The sequence below is a fragment of the Coregonus clupeaformis genome, unplaced genomic scaffold (assembly GCF_020615455.1).
Source record: "Coregonus clupeaformis isolate EN_2021a unplaced genomic scaffold, ASM2061545v1 scaf2935, whole genome shotgun sequence".
Classification (NCBI taxonomy): domain Eukaryota; kingdom Metazoa; phylum Chordata; class Actinopteri; order Salmoniformes; family Salmonidae; genus Coregonus; species Coregonus clupeaformis.
Genome location: NW_025536389.1, coordinates 6,281 through 20,000, shown reverse-complemented (window position 1 = coordinate 20,000; position 13,720 = coordinate 6,281). Strand labels below are relative to the sequence as shown.

The following is a 13,720-nucleotide window of genomic DNA, read 5'->3' as shown; positions in this document are numbered from 1 at the left end:
GTCAGATAGTCTGCCACCATGTACGGTCTGTTTAGAGCCAAATAGCATTGATGTTTACTTAGATTTTTTGTGGTGTCTTTCCAATAGGTAGTATATTTTTATTTTTGCTTTGTGATGATTTGGTTGGGCCAGATTTTCTGAGTTCTGTCCTGAGGCTCTATGAGGTTGGTTTTGGTTAGTGAACTGAGCCTCAGAACCAGCTGGCTGAGGGGACTCTTCTCTTGTTTCACCTCTTGACATAGTAGAGCTGTGTGATGGAATGTTTTGGGGTCTCTTGTTTTTAGATGGTTGTAAAATTTGATGGCTCTTTTTTTCTATTTGAATAAGGAGGTGGTATTGGCCCAATTCTGCTCTACATGCGTTATTTGGAGTTTTTCTTTGCACTTGCAATACAGTCTTGCAAAACTCTGCATGCAGTATTTCGATGGGATGTTTGTCCCATTTGGTAAATTCAGTATTAGAGAGCGGACCCCATACTTCGCTGCCATATAGAGCAATTGGTTCTATAACTGATTGGAACATTCTGAGCCAGATTCTAATTGGAATTTCGATTTTAATATTCCTTTTAATGGCATAGAATGCTCTTGCTTTGTCTCTCAGCTTGTTCACAGCCATGTGAAAGCTACCTGTGTTGCTGATATTTAGTCCTAGATACGTGTCATTTTTGGTGTGTTCTAATAGAACTGTGTCCAAATATAATTTATATTTGTCATGCTGATTTCCGGACCTTTTTTGGATTATCATTATATTCGTTTTTTCTTTAGATTAACGGTCAGAGCCCAGGTCTGACAGAACCTGTGCAGATGATCTAGATGCTGCTGTAACCTCCCTTAGTGGGAGACAGTAGCACCAGGTCATCTGCATGCATGCAGACACTTGATTTCAGTGTTGTGTAGGGTGAGACCAGGTGCTGCCGATTCTTCTAATGTTTTTGCCAATTCATTAATATAGATGTTAAATAGTGTTGGACTTATTGGGCAGCCCTGTTTCACTCCACGTCCCTGAGAGAAGAAGTCTGTTTGCTTGTTGCCGATTTTAACCGCACATTTGTTTTTAGTGTACATTGATTTAATAACATCATATGTTTTCCCTCCAATACCAGTTTCTATTAGTTTGTAAAAAAGACCTTAGTGCCAAATTGAATCAAATGCTTTCTTGAAGTCTACAAAACACAAGTAGATTTAGCCTTTGTTTTGGTTTACTTGTTTGTCAATTAGAGTCTGGAGGGTGTAAATGTGGTCTGTTGTACGATAATTAAAAAAAAATCCAATCTGGCTTCTGCTCAGGACGTTGTGTTCATCAAGGAAATTATGTAGTCTGCTGTTTATGATACTGCAGAGAATTTTCCCCAAGTTGCTGTTAACGCAAATTCCTCTATAATTATTTTGGACAAATTTGTCTAAATTTTTATAGATTGGTGTGATCAATCCTTGGTTCCAAATATCGGGGAAAATACCTGCAGTTAGGATAATGTTGAAGAGTTTGAGTATAGCTAATTTGAATTTGTGGTCTGTATATTTGATCATTTCATTTAAAATACCATCAGCACCACAGGCCTTTTTGGGTTGGAGAGTGCAAAGAGTTTCCAATAATTCTGGTTCTGTAATTGGGGTATCCACCGGATTCTGAGAGTCTTTGACTGCTGATTCAAGGATTTGTAATTTTTCTTGTATATCTTGTTGTTCTGGGCTCTTTGTTATATTGCAAAGTGATTTCTCCTCATATCCCCATTTTGGATAGCCAATTCCTCATTATGAGTTTTGTTTAATTTATTCAAATTCTCCCAGAAGTGGTTTGATTCAATGGATTCCTCAATTACATCCAGCTGATTTCTAATGTGCTGTTCCTTTTTTGTTCTTAGGGTGTGTTTGTATTGCTTCAGTGTTTCCCCATATTGAAGGCGTATATTTTTGTTGTCTGGGTCTCTGGTTTTGATTAGATATATTTCTCAATGACTTTCTTAGATTTTTGCAATCATTATCAAACCATTTTTCATTATCTATTATTTTTGGTTTGCTCTTATGTTTCTTTAGATTAGCCAAGGAGGCTAATTTGTCAAATATAAAGTTTATGTTCCAAACGGCCAAATTTACACCTTCATTGCTGTAGGAGAATGTTAAGGCTAAAAAGTTGTCCAGGAGAGATTGTATTTTTTGGCTACTAATTGCTTTTTTGGTAGATTACACTACTGTTTGCACCCCATCTATAGGTCTGTTTAGTACCATGTAATTTATTGGGCCGTGATGCTTCATGGTTGGGTTCTGCTCTTACATGTACATTTTTAGTCATTTAGCAGCCGCTCTTATCCAGAGCGACTTACAGGAGCAATTAGGGTTAAGTGCCTTGCTCAAGGGCACATCGGCAGATTTTTCACCTAGTCGGCTCGGGGATTAGAACCAGCGACCTTTCGGTTACTGGCACAACGCTCTTAACCACTAAGCTACCTGCCGCCCTCTTCGCAGATACACTGTGATTTTACTGTGGTCTGAGAGAGGTGTTAGTGGGCTGACTGTGAAGGCTCTGAGAGACTCTGGGTTGAGGTCTGTGATGAAGTAGTCTACAGTACTGCTGCCAAGGGATGAGCTGTAGGTGTACCTACCAAAAGAGTCCCTCTTAGCCCTACCATTGACTATGTACAGACCCAGAGTTCGACAGAGCTTCAGGAGCTGTACTCCATTTTTGTTTTTCACTTTGTCATAGTTGTTTCTGGGGGTATGTGGGGAGGAAGGTTGTTGCTTCCCGGTAGGTGTTTGTCCCCATGACTGTTAATAGTGTCTAGTTCTTCTGCTGTTCTAGCATTCAGGTCTCCACAGACCAGCACATTGCCTTGGGCCTGAAAGTGACTAATCTCCCCTCTAGAATGGAGAAACTCTCTTCATTGAAGTAGGGTGACTCTGAGGGGGGGGAATGTATGTGGCACAGAGGAAGACGTTTTATCTGTTAAGATAGCCTCCTTGTTGATTTTTAGCCAGATAAAGAATTTCTCCTGTTTTGATCAATTCGATTGAATTAGTTAGTTCAGATTTATACCATATTAGCATTCCCCCTGAGTCTCTGCCCTGTGTGATTCCTTTTAATTTGGTGGATGGTACAATTATCTCCCCTATAACCTGGTGGACAGCCAGTGAAACCCATCACCTCTGCACCATGCTTCCTGTAGTACTACAATATCAACATCATCCAATTTCTTTCAGAAGTCTGGGTTTCTGCTCTTTAGGCCAAAAGCAGAGCCTTCAAATCCTTATGAATTCCAACATGCAACGTAAAAGATTTCATTAACTGTTTTTCTTTACTTTCAAAATGACATAAACACTCACAATCCAACAAGAACTATTAAAATATGATTTTTCAATTAATGTAAATTCTTATTATGCAAATGTGATTTGTTTATAATTTAAGATAGCATTTGTGTCATGCCACTTGGGTGGATGAAGTGTGAGGATGGTGGAGTTCCCCTCTCTCTTTCTCTCTCTCTCTCTCTTTCTCTCTCTCTCTCTCTCTCCTTGTTTTTTTTCGCTCTCTCTCTCTCCTTATTTCTCTCTCTCACTCTCTCTCTCACTCTCTCTCACTCTCTCTTGTTTCTCTCTCTCTCTTTCTCCCTCTCTCTCTCTTTCTCCCTCTCTCTCTCTCTCTCTCTCTCTCTCTCTCTCTCTCTCTCTCTCTCTCTCTCTCCGTGTTTCTCTCTCTCCTTGTTTCTCTCTCTTTCTCTCCTTGTTTCTCTCTCTCCTTGATTCTCTCTCTCTCTCTTGTTTCTCTCTCTCTCTTTTGTTTCTCTCTTTCTCTCCTCCTTGTTTCTCTCTCTCCTTGTTTCTCTCTCTCCTTGTTTCTCTCTCTCCTTGTTTCTCTCTCTCGCTTGTTTCTCTCTCTCTCCTTGTTTCTCTCTCTCCTTGTTTCTCTCTCTCCTTGTTTCTCTCTCTCGCTTGTTTCTCTCTCTCTCCTTGTTTCTCTCTCTCCTTGTGTCTCTCTCTCACTTGTTTCTCTCTCTCTCCTTGTTTCTCTCTCTCCTTGTTTCTCTCTCTCACTTGTTTCTCTCTCTCTCCTTGTTTCTCTCTCTCGCTTGTTTCTCTCTCTCTCCTTGTTTCTCTCTCTCCTTGTTTCTCTCTCTCACTTGTTTCTCTCTCTCTCCTTGTTTCTCTCTCTCTCCTTGTTTCTCTCTCTCTCTCCTTGTTTCTCTCTCTCACTTGTTTCTCTCTCTCTCCTTGTTTCTCTCTCTCACTTGTTTCTCTCTCACTCCTTGTTTCTCTCTCTCACTTGTTTCTCTCTCACTCCTTGTTTCTCTCTCTCTCCTTGTTTCTCTCTCTCACTTGTTTCTCTCTCTCTCCTTGTTTCTCTCTCTCACTTGTTTCTCTCTCACTCCTTGTTTCTCTCTCTCTCCTTGTTTCTCTCTCTCCTTGTTTCTCTCTCTACTTGTTTCTCTCTCTCTCCTTGTTTCTCTCTCTCGCTTGTTTCTCTCTCTCTCCTTGTTTCTCTCTCTCCTTGTTTCTCTCTCTCCTTGTTTCTCTCTCTCGCTTTTCTCTCTCTCTCTCCTTGTTTCTCTCTCTCCTTGTTTCTCTCTCTACTTGTTTCTCTCTCTCTCCTTGTTTCTCTCTCTCCTTGTTTCTCTCTCTCCTTGTTTCTCTCTCTCTCCTTGTTTCTCTCTCTCGCTTGTTTCTCTCTCTCTCCCTTGTTTCTCTCTCTCTCCTTGTTTCTCTCTCTCTCACTTGTTTCTCTCTCTCTCTCCTTGTTTCTCTCTCTCTCCTTGTTTCTCTCTCTCTCTCCTTGTTTCTCTCTCTCTCTTGTTTCTCTCTCTCTCCTTGTTTCTCTCTCTCACTTGTTTCTCTCTCACTCCTTGTTTCTCTCTCTCACTTGTTTCTCTCTCACTCCTTGTTTCTCTCTCTCTCCTTGTTTCTCTCTCTCACTTGTTTCTCTCTCTCTCCTTGTTTCTCTCTCTCACTTGTTTCTCTCTCACTCCTTGTTTCTCTCTCTCTCCTTGTTTCTCTCTCTCACTTGTTTCTCTCTCTCACTTCCTCTCCTCTTTCTTTCTTTCTTTCTTTCTTTCTTTCTTTCTTTCTTTCTTTCTTTCTTTCTTTCTTTCTTTCTTTCTTTCTTTCTTTCTTTCTTTCTTTCTTTCTTTCTTTCTTTCTTTCTTTCTTTCTTTCTTTCTTTCTTGTTTCCCTAACTACTAGTAGCCCAGGATGACCAGACATTGGGTTGACCCAATGTACACAGTGTAATATCTTGTTAGCATTTAGGCGAGCATCTACGAGTAAGAAACATCCCTATTGCAGGGATTTAAAACCAGATATAAAGTATGTAGAAAAGATAATGGACCTATATATTTTAAGAATATCATCTGGTTTTACAGCCTGAATTTAAAATGGATTAAATTGAGATTTTGTGTCACTGATCTACACACAATAACCTCTGTAGTTCAGCTGGTAGAGCACGGCGCTTGTAACGCCAGGGTAGTGGGTTCGATCCCCGGGACCACTCATACGTAAAAATGTATGCACACATCACTGTAAGTCGCTTTGGATAAAAGCGTCTGCTAAATGGCATGTTATTATTATAATGTCAAACTGAAATTATGTTTTTAGGAATGTTTACAAATTAATATAAAATGAAAAGCTGAAATGTCTTGAGTCAATAAGTATTCAACCCTTTTGTTATGGCAAGCCTAAATAAGTTCAGGAGCAAAAATGTGCTTAACAAAGCACATAATAAGTTGCATGAACTCACTCTGTGTGCAATAATAGTGTTTAATATGATTTTTTTAAATGACTACCCCATCTCTGTACCCCACACATACAATTATCTGTAAGGTATCTCTGCCGGGCAGGGAATTTCAAGCACAGATTCAATCACAAAGACCAGGGAGGTTTTCCAATAGTTCGTAAAAGAAGGGCACCCTATTGAGTAGATGGGTAAAAAAAAAAAAAAAAGACATTGAATATCCTTTGAGCATGGTGAAGTTATTAATTCCACACTTTGGATGGCGTATCAATACACCCAGTCACTACAAAAATACAGGTGTCCTTCCTAACTCAGTTGCCGGAGAGGAAGGAAACCGCTCAGGGATTTCACCATGAGGCCAATGGTCACTTTAAAACAGTTACAGAGTTTAATGGCTGTGATAAGAGAAAAGTGAGGATGGATCAACAACATTGTTGTTACTCCACAATACTAACCTTATTGACAGTGAAAAGAAGGAAGCTTGTACAGAATACAAATATTCCAAAACATGCATCCTGTTTGCAATAAGGCACTAAAGTAATACAGCAAAAAAATGTGGTAAAGAAATTAACTTTTTGTCCTGAATACAAAGCGTTATGTTTGGGGCAAACACAACACATCACTGAGTACCACTCTTCATATTTTCAAGCATAGTGGTGGCAGCATCATGTTATGGGTATGCTTGTAATCGGCCAGGTCTAGGGGAGTTTTTTTGGGAGGATAAAAATACATGGAATAGAGCTAAGCACAGGCAAAATCCTAGAGGAAAACCTGGTTCAGTCTGCTTTCCAACAGACACTAGGAGACACGGCCAAATATACACTGGAGTTGCTTACCAAGACGACGTTGAATGTTCCTGAGTGGCCTAGTTACAGTTTTGACTTAAATTGGCTTTAAAGACATGAAAATGACTGTCTTGCAATGATCAACAACCGACTTGAGAGACCTTGAAGATTTGTTTTGTTCTTTGTGCAAATATTGTGCAATCCAGGTGTGCAAAGCTCCTAGGGACTCACAGCTATAATCGCTGCCAAAGGTGATTCTAACATGTATTGACTCAGGCGGTTTGAATACTTATCTAATCAAGATATATTAGCAAGCAAGCAAGTTTATTTATATAGCACAATTCATACATCGGGACAATTCAATGTGCTTTACAAAGGTGTCTATCAAAAATTATGAAAACATCATAATAATAAAAATTAAGATAATAAAATAAAAACAAGATTAAGAATTACAAATAAAAAATGGGATGAAACCATAGGAAGCTATAAGGCTAAACAGTTTGGTTCCAGTTTAAGTGCTCAGTCGTAGGGAACGTGAAAGAGAAGTGTTTTTAACCTGGATTTAAAAATGGATACGTTTGGGGCACATCTAAGATCTTCTGGTAGTTTATTCCAGTTGTGTACAGCATCAGTGCTAAACGCAGCTTCTCCATGTTTAGTTTGGGCTCTGGGCTCTACCAGCTGACCTGTTCCTGCTCGTTTTATATATTAGGGTTTTATTTTCCATACATTTTATTTTAAACATTAGAATCCTTCTTCTACTTAGACATTGAGAGTATTATGTGTCGATCGTTGACAAAAAAATGAAAATGTAATCTGTTTTAATCCCACTTTGTAACACCACAAAATGTGGAAAAAGTAAAGGGGTGTGAATACTTTCTGAAGGAACTGTACACAGTGTAATGTCTTGGATACATAAGCATCTAAGTGTAAGAAAATACCCTATTGGAAGGTCCCTATTGGAATGTCCCCATTGGAAGGTCCCTATTGGAAGGTCCCTATTGGAAGGTCCCTATTGGAAGGTCCCCATTGGAATGTCCCTATTGGAATGTCCCCATTGGAATGTCCCCATTGGAATGTCCCCATTGGAATGTCCCTATTGGAATGTCCCCATTGGAATGTCCCCATTGGAAGGTCCCTATTGGAAGGTCCCTATTGGAAGGTCCCTATTGGAAGGTCCCCATTGGAATGTCCCCATTGGAATGTCCCCATTGGAATGTCCCTATTGGAAGGTCCCTATTGGAATGTCCCCATTGGAATGTCCCTATTGGAATGTCCCCATTGGAATGTCCCCATTGGAATGTCCCTATTGGAATGTCCCCATTGGAATGTCCCTATTGGAATGTCCCCATTGGAATGTCCCCATTGGAATGTCCCCATTGGAATGTCCCCATTGGAAGGTCCCTATTGGAAGGTCCCCATTGGAATGTCCCTATTGGAAGGTCCCTATTGGAATGTCCCCATTGGAATGTCCCTATTGGAATGTCCCTATTGGAAGGTCCCTATTGGAAGGTCCCTATTGGAAGGTCCCCATTGGAAGGTCCCTATTGGAAGGTCCCTATTGGAATGTCCTGTATAATCATTACAGGTGGCCGTTATGTTTGCATAAACCTTTAGCATACATAACGGCCACCTGTAGCTAAATGATTACGTAAAATGCTTCCATCGCTATTGGGAATATACTATTACGGTACTATTAATAATAACTAGTTACAGGTACGCAGAACTCCATAGACCGTGAGTAGCTTCGGGGGTCGACTGAGTGTCAGTCAAGCAGCTAAATAACTCCACAGACCGTGAGTAGCTTCGGGGGGTCGACTGAGTGTCAGTCAAGCAGCTAAATAACTCCACAGACCGTGAGTAGCTTCGGGGGTCGACTGAGTGTCAGTCAAGCAGCTAAATAACTCCACAGACCGTGAGTAGCTTCGGGGTCGGACTGAGTGTCAGTCAAGCAGCTAAATAACTCCACAGACCGTGAGTAGCTTCGGGTTGGACTGAGTGTCAGTCAAGCAGCTAAATAACTCCACAGACCGTGAGTAGCTTCGGGAAGTCGACTGAGTGTCAGTCAAGCAGCTAAATAACTCCACAGACCGTGGATAGCTTCGGGGTCGACTGAGTGTCAGTCAAGCAGCTAAATAACTCCACAGACCGTGAGTAGCTTCGGGGGGTCGACTGAGTGTCAGTCAAGCAGCTAAATAACTCCACAGACCGTGAGTAGCTTCGGGGGGTCGACTGAGTGTCAGTCAAGCAGCTAAATAACTCCACAGACCGTGAGTAGCCGGGGGTCGACTGAGTGTCAGTCAAGCAGCTAAATAACTCCACAGACCGTGAGTAGCTTCGGGGGTCGACTGAGTGTCAGTCAAGCAGCTAAATTATGTAGACCTTCAGATTCCTTCAGTGGTGATGGGACCCCACCCTCAGCTAATGTTATTTCTGTTTAGCCTGGGCTGGGCTGTGGGTTTTTCCCCACCAAATGGCTGACATTCTTTGGCTGTTTTCTAAAAGTAGTTCCGTGTGATGCAAAACACATGGCTGCGTGCCAAATGGCACCATATTCTCTACGTAGTGCACTACTTTAGACCAAGGGGCCCGTGGGACATAGTGCACTACTTTAGACCAAGGGGCCCGTGGGACATAGTGCACTACTTTAGACCAAGGGGCCCGTGGGACATAGTGCACTACTTTAGACCAAGGGGCCCGTGGGACATAGTGCACTACTTTTGACCAAGGGGCCCGTGGGGGGGTGGGGGGGACGCAGGGCCCATTTGGGACGCAGCCATGAGGGGGGTTTCTGTTAGGATCAGACGCCAGGCAGATGGATGGGAGGGGGTGACTGTGTTAGCGCTCTGAGCTGAAGCCTGAATTGAATCATATGGGTGGCAGCTGGGATGTGAGGGAGTGCGGTCAGAGAAGTTATGAGGGGGTTGTTTTTCTGGCATCGCTTTGCACGCATAGCATAGAATTTATACTAGGCCACAATAGGCTGTATGTCGTGCTTACTAAATAGGAGTGTGTGTTATTCATACGTGTCATAGCTTTCTCATCGCTTAGTGTAGGTGGATCTCTAGTCTAGAGGCCGGCACTGTGTTATTAGCAGCCAGACAACAGTATTTTGTAATTAAGAGAAGTATGGCATGACTGTATGAGAAAAGGCTGGTAGTTTCATATCCCCCTCAGACCCAGTGTCCCTATAATGTCCAAAGGCTAGTCAGACCATACTGTTGGTGATAAAGGCTGGTAGTTTCATATCCCCCTCAGACAATCCCTGTGACAACAGAGTTATCGGTTCCTGTAGGCTAGTAAACTCACATGAATACATACGGAGTCTATATACATGTAGAGTCTATGGGACTTGAAAGAGCAGCTTAACCGGCGCAATCTCAATAACAAAGCTGCACCCCGTCACTGCTTTGGTAAACAGCTGAGGTATGGGGCTGGAGAAATGTAACCACTCTCAAATTCATAGAGAAAATTAATTGAACTGTGTGAATAAGTATTCCTCTGATTAACTGTATATGTTAGGTCATGTGGTTAGGAACCCCCCCCCCAGGTTGCTGGTTCTAATCCCCGAGCCGACTAGGTGATGTGCCCACTTAACCCTAATTGCTCCTGTAAGTCACTCTGGATAAGAGCATCTGCTAAATGACTCAAATGTGTAATAGGAACAGTAGGAACTGTATGATAGACGCTCCTCCTGTACTAACTCTCCAGGCCCAGAGGAGGAGGATGTTGGCCTGACGCTGCAGAGGAACGTCAGCGGGGTGGAGTTCGGCTCTGCTTTCATGCAAGACCTGGTCCGCGGCACACCAAAGATCTGCTGGCCTGGGTCGACAAACGCCTGGGACTGGGTTAGTGAGACGCACGCACGCACTCACCTGCAAGCATGCACGCACGCACTCACCTGCAAGCACGCACACACGCACTCACCTGCAAGCACGCACGCAATGCAGACACGCATGACACACACACCTCACACATACACACCTGCCTAAGACATACACCAGGACTTGAGAAAAGTATTTGCCCCCTTTCTGATTTTCTCTATATTTCGCATATTTTTGATACTGAATGATCTTTAACCAAAACCTAATATTAGTTTCCCAATTGAAAACGAAGTGAACAAAATGTTGATACTTATTTAATTGCAATTAATGTAAGTTATGCAACACCAACTACGCCCTCGTGTGAAAAAGTAAGTGCCCCCCCCTTACTACTCAAATAACTGCTTGTGCCACCTTTTAGGCTGCAATGACTCAACCAAACGCTTCCTGTAATTGTTGGGATCAGTCTCTCGCCGTCATGTGGAGGGAATTTGGCCCACACTTCATGCAAGAACTGCTTTTAACTCAGCTACATATCCATGTTAGTGGACATATTAGACATCCATGTTAGTGGACATATTAGACATCCATGTTAGTGGACATACATCATCCATGTTAGTGGGACATAGTGGACATTCATGTTATTGGACATATTGAACATCCATGGCCCAGTGGACATATTAGACATCCATGTTAGTGGACATATTAGACATCCATGTTGGTGGACATATGAGACATCCATGTTAGTGGACATATTAGACATCCATGTTAGTGAACAGATTGAACATCCGTGTTAGTGGACATATTAGACATCCCATGTTAGTGAACATGAGCCATCCCATGTTATGGACATATTAGACATCCATGTTAGTGGACTATTAGGACATCCATGTTAGGGGTGGAGTATTGACACATCCATGTTAGTGGACATATTAGACATCCATGTTATGTGGAGCATATGAGACATTCATGTTAGTGGACATATTGGGACATCCCATGTTGGTGGACATATTAGACATCCATTTAGTGGACATATTAGACATCCATGTTAGTGGACATTAGACATCCATGTTAGTGGACATATTAGACATCCATGTTTTAGGTGGACATATCATCCATGTTAGTGGACAGCATTGACTATCCATGTTGAGTGGACATATTAGACATCCATGTTAGTGGACATATTAGACATCCATGTTAGTGGACATATTAGACATCCAGTGGACATAGACATCCATATTGTGGACATCAGACATCCATGTTAGTGGGACATATTAGACATCCATGTTGAGTGGACATATAGTCATCCATGTTAGTGGACATATTAGACATCCAAGTTAGTGGACATAGACATCCATGTTGAGTGACATATTAGACATCCATATTAGTGGACGATAGTAGAACATAAGTTGATTAAGAACATTCATTCTTATCTACTATTGATCCTTCCTCCCAGACATCGAATGTGCCCAAGAGCTGTGCCAAATGGCTGAATAGGTGCAAAGGCGCATACTGAGTCAACCCAGGTATATATGTTTTCTCCTAAGAATAATTTAACACAAGCACAGACCACAGATATAAACTGGGTGTACAAAACATTAGGAACACCTTCCTAATATTGAGTTGCAGCCCATTTTGCCCTCAGGAACAGCCTGAATTGGTCGCAGGCCTGGACTCTCAGGTGTCGAAAGCTGTTCACAGGATATCGCTGCGACCATGTTCGGCTCAATGCTTCACACAGTTGTGTCAAGTTGGCTGGTTTTTTCTCCAACCCCGGTTGGCCTGGCACCTACTACCTACCCTATTCAAAAGGCACTTAAATATTTGTCTTGCCCATTAACCCTCTGAATGGCGCACATACACAATCCATTTCTCAATTATCTCAAAATAGCAAAAGCCTTCTTACAACCTGTCTCTCCCTTTATCTACACTAACAGTGAATTTAACATACATTCTGCCCAGGGTGAGTCTGTCATGGAAAAAGCAGGTGTTCCTAATGTTTTGTACACAAGTGTATGTACTCTTTAAAACTGCAGCTAAACATAGATTAAACATTGCTTTCCATCTTCAACTTAAGCGCAACTTGTGGTCCCTCTGTAGCTCAGCTGGTAGAGCCCGGCGCTTGTGCGCCAAGGTAGTGGGTTCGATCCCAGGACCACCTATACACAAAATCCGACGATGACTGTAAGTCGCTGGATCGTCTGCTAAATGGCACATTATTGTCATGTTTTTAGATTATGAGCAGTCCGAAAACGTGTCTGATAGAAAATGGCCTATGTGGCATCGATATTAATCTGACATTTATTCAGTCAATCGCAAAGTTTTAAGAATGACACAAGTATTGGTCTCCCACAAAGTTTGCTGCTTCAGTGTTCTTTAGATCTTTATGTCATTAGTTACTATGGTAACACTGAAGTATAATTACAAGCATTCCATAAGTGTCAAAGGCTTTTATTGACAATTACATTCAGTTGCTAAGAGTCAATATTTGCAGTGTCGACCTCTTTTTCACCAGACCTCTGCAATCCGCGCCTGGCATGCTGTCAATTCAACTTCTGGGCCACATCCTGACTGATGGCAGCTCCATTCTTGCTAATCAATGCTTGAGTTGTCAGAATTTGTGGGTTTTTGGTTTGTCCACCCATCTTTTGAGGATCGACCACAAGTTCTCAATGGGATTAAGGTCTGGGAGTTTCCTGGCCATGGACCCAAAAATGTCGATGTTTGGTCCCCCCGAGCCACTAAGATTGCTCCCACTTTGCCTTATGACAAGGTGCTCCATCATGGAAAAGGCATTTCGTCCTTAAACTGTTCTTGGATGGTTGGAAAGTTGCTCTCTAAGGATGTAAGTAGGTCCTTATCTTTATTCATGGCTGTGTTCTTAAGCAAAATCTGTGTTGAGCCACTCCCTTGGCTGAGAAGCAACCCCACACATGAATGGTCTCAGGATGCTTTACTGTTGGCATGACACAGGACTGATGGAAGCGCTCACCTTGTCTTCTCCGCGACCAGGTTTTCCCGGGATAAACTAACAATCGGAAAGGGGATTCATCGAGAAAATGACTCCCTACCCCAGTCCCTCAGCAGTCCAATCCCTGTACCTTTTGGAAGAATATCAGTCTGTCCCCGATGTTTTCCCGAGAGAAGTGTCTTCTTTGCTGCCCTTCTTGACACCAGGCCATCCTCCAAAAGTCTTGCCTCTCACTGCTGTCGTGCAGATGCACTCACCTGCCGTGCCATTCCTGAGCAAGCTCTGCCTGGTGGTGCCCCGATCCCGCAGCTGAATCAACCTTTAGGAGATGGTCCTGGTGCTTGCTTTCTGGACTTTCCTCTTGGGCGCTACGCCTTCTTCCCCAACAATTGAACCTCTCCTTGGGAGTTTCTTGATATCCCGATCAAATG

The 13,720-nt window shown here is 42.4% G+C and overlaps 1 long non-coding RNA gene across 1 annotated transcript in view; it reads left to right on the top strand.

Moving 5' to 3' along the window:
* LOC123489274 overlaps positions 1 to 10,265 on the top strand; it is a 21,103-nt gene extending 10,838 nt beyond the window's left edge. The window contains exon 4 of the long non-coding RNA XR_006660522.1: positions 10,209 to 10,265. This is a non-coding gene — a long non-coding RNA (uncharacterized LOC123489274). The remainder of the gene's footprint in view (positions 1 to 10,208) is intronic.
* Positions 10,266 to 13,720: the final 3,455 nt, after the last annotated feature.